We start from the raw sequence: 3756 nt of genomic DNA on the forward strand, positions 1-3756 counted from the left end.
TAATGATGTGATCCCGTTATCAAATGACAATTTATGTTGATGGTTAGGAAACCTTAAACATCTCTGATCAACGAGCTAGTCAAGTAGAGGCTCACTAGGGACACGGTGTTTGTTTATGTATTCACACATGTATTTAGGTTTCCGATCAATACAATTCTAGCATGAATAATAAACATTTATCATGAATAAGGAAATATAAAATAACAACTTTATTATTGCCTCTAGGCCATATTTCCTTCAGTATTCACACGTTATTTGGGACGTGGCTAAATGGAGTAGAGACAAATATTGTGAGGCATATTCAGATAGGATTATGTGCTTTATTTTCGGCTATATGGAACTGTAGAAATGACATGGTTTTTAACAGACAAACTCATATAATTTTTTTGCAGGTTATCTACAGGGCCACTGCTTGGATCCATATGTAGCCGTTACTCACTCCTGTAGAAGCCATGGAGCCTTTGGTTACTGGGTCTTCCCGATGGGAGATGGTAGCTTGGGATATCTACAACCTGTTTGGATGGCGGTCTAGTAATGGGATAGGTTTTTATTCATCTTATTCTTTCACCGGTTGTGGCCTTTTATACCTTTTTCCGGCTCTATGTGAGCTTGTTTTGGATCACAGACACTTCGGTCACTTGGCTTAATAAAGGGGCTGCATGCATCACTCTGATGCAGAGGCCGGGGGTAATCCTCCTTTTCTAAAAAAGTAGACATTTGAATCATAACAGATGTTCCAACACTATCCTATTCTTATTTATAGTTAGTAATGTTGGAACTTGTACTTGTATCCAATTAATGGACACGAAAATGATAGTGGAAATGGAACTATCATATCCATACCAATTTGCTTCCTCATTAGTTAGTATAGTTTTGGCTGGTATTTTCAAGCCAATAGTATCCAAGCTCCTCTCCTCTCCCCGGCCACCCATTCTCTCTCCAAAACACACCCAAAACCACCAATCTGGAGTCATATCTCTACTACAACGTGCTTCCAGACACGGCGGGCACGACAAGGATGCCGGAGTCATGGAACTACTTACGGGCGGCCTATTGGCGCTTCTTTTTTAATTGGCCTATTGGCGATGATGTTGCGACTTCACATGACACGACCATCAAGGTCTGCAGCACCAGCGAACCAGATGGTGAGATTGATGCCGAGCGACGCGCAACACCCAGACCCAAACCAACCAGGACCCAATGATACATGGCCGCCATCACCGTCTCGCCACGACCATGCAGTGGTCGACACGGTCTCGGGCTTGGTGTGGCAGTGCTACTGTCCTGCTGTGGTGATACAGAGAATGAAGATCGCCATAGCCGTGGCCCTCCCGCTGTTGAGGATGGCATGGGAGCATGGCCGTGTGCACAGTGGCAACCTTTTTCCAAGCACAGGAGGCCCATCCCAGCACAGTGGCAACCCGCTATTTGTTACTCATATGCCTCAAAACTGGTGGTTATTTGTGATTTTCCCAATTGTGTAATTACCCTAGCCCCAAATGTGGAGGTTTTGCGTAATTACCTCTATCAATGCCTAGATTTTCCTACTCAGGCACAATTTTGGTTGGAATGTCACATTCCTTAGTTAGACAATGCTCAAGTTCAGATGCCAGCTATGGAAATAACAAAGCTAGGGGCTCTAAGGCCCTGTTGCCAATTATTTATTTTGAAGCAGCGGCAGATTACATTCAGATGCCATCTATGCAAATAACAAAGCTCGGGGCTCTAATGCCCTGGTGCCAATTATTTAATTTAAAGCAGCGGTAGATTACATTATGTCAATGAAAAGACCAGAACAATACTAGTGCAACCACTCTACTGTTGACTAATGTTAATATAGGAAGTTAAAATGACACAGAACACAACTGCATGTACATAATATTTTTGAAGTCATCTCTGAGCATTCCATGTCCTATTAGACACAAATTAAACTTTGAGTAGGATTCAACTTGAGATAAGAAGCATCCTAATGTAATCGTCCTAATCATATCTTGCCACTTGATGGTATTACAAACAAGCAGAATGCATCTAACAAACAGTTTTGACAACTCGCAAATACCTCATTTGTCGAGCGACCATAGTCAACAGGATCCCTCCTTGTAATTGCCTCTAGAATAAAAACTGCAAAGTTGTAAATGTCACTTTTCTCATTCATAGTCCAATGTTTGCATATTCTGGTGCCACATAACTGCAATGAGTAAATGCAACACATTATTAACCACCACTAACATAGTGTAACTGTAATCTAGCTCATTAGTTGCCCAACATACCCAAAGGTTTCCATAACCCGAGTAGTTACATGACTCTTGCCGGCACCAAGAAGCTTGCTAAACCAAACTCTAATATTTTTGTGTCAAAATCGTCATGAAGCAAAATAGTGCTAGATTTGATACCACGGTGCGACTTTCAATTCAATTGCCTCATGCAAGTAAGCAAGCCTGCAATTAATTGAATGAAAGTATTGAATTGAAGTGTTACATAGCATAGACATGGTATTAGGAATTCGTTCAGCTTAAGCCTCACTTCCATCATGAATGACAATATGTTATAGAGCAATTATTATTTAATGTGGAATTAGTTCCAGGTAGAAATATGATGCAATTTTGGGACCTTTATGATTGCATTATCCAATTGGCAAGATAAAGAATAGATGACACGGCATTAGTAGAAATAAAGGGCATTCTAGGGAGAACTCACGCTTTAGCTGTCCCAATCTTGATGCGGGCCTCCCATGTAAGGGAGCCCCGATGACTCATAGCTCCATGAAGCCATTGCTCTAGGTTCCCATTACTCTATATTCATAGACAAGTATCTTGAAAAGGTCACTTGAAGTAAGGAATGATGCAACAAAATTCCATACGATCATGTGCTTGGTAATACATGTATCTAGGATATGTAACCAACTTTTTCTTTTATGAATGTGATATGTAATCAATGATAACATAGGTATAACATGAATATGACAGTGAAATATGGTACAAGTTCCTCTGAGTACCCTCCACGTAGTAACTAAGAAGACGGACTAAGTTCTTGTGGCGAACATGACCAATAGCTTCAACTTCTACTCTGAATTCCTTCTCAGCTTGCCCTCTGCAAGATGAAAAACATCATTTGGTTCAATATAAAGCAGGATGTTCTATTATGAAGGAACATATATGGGAAATGTAAAATTGTGATAAGGCAAGTCTTACAGGTTATTGAGAAGCTTTTTGACAGCAACAACAGTTCCATTGACGATCTCGCCGTGATAAACTACACCATATCCACCCTCACCAATAATGTTATCTTGCAAAAACAGTTAGTGGCAAGTTCCAAATCCCTCAAAGTAAACCAATGACCCCATCCAAGGTAGGAGAACTCTGGCAAGCCAACCAAAGGTGAAGGGGAGGTTATCTCATGAGTTGAAGCTTGTCGAAAAGTTCCTGACCCTCCTTCTTCAACTGATTGAAAGCCTACATCCTTGTCCATGTAACAGAATGACCCTGAGTGGCTCTCGTCCCATTGTCTCGATTTTCTTACACCCAAATGGAACACGACCTTGTCCTATTCCCGGTCACTAGGCTTGTCTTGGATCATTAGCAAGACCCCATCATGCGCCCCAAAGTCACTTGTTGGGACTTGCTCCACCCTCACTTCCTTGATTTCCTTGGAAATGGCAGGGATTTGGGTGACTTGGATATTTGCAGATGATACGTCCATTTTTGCATCATGTTTTCCTACTGTTATTTATGATGTTTTATGCATAATAATGCTTTT

General features: G+C 41.1%; 1 pseudogene; it reads right to left on the reverse strand.

The window, feature by feature from the left end:
• Positions 1-1984: 1984 nt before the first annotated feature.
• LOC125535311 lies at positions 1985-3468 on the reverse strand (annotated as a pseudogene).
• Between the last annotated feature and the right edge of the window lie 288 nt (positions 3469-3756).

This window comes from Triticum urartu, chromosome 2, assembly GCF_003073215.2.
Source record: "Triticum urartu cultivar G1812 chromosome 2, Tu2.1, whole genome shotgun sequence".
In the NCBI taxonomy this organism is placed as follows: domain Eukaryota; kingdom Viridiplantae; phylum Streptophyta; class Magnoliopsida; order Poales; family Poaceae; genus Triticum; species Triticum urartu.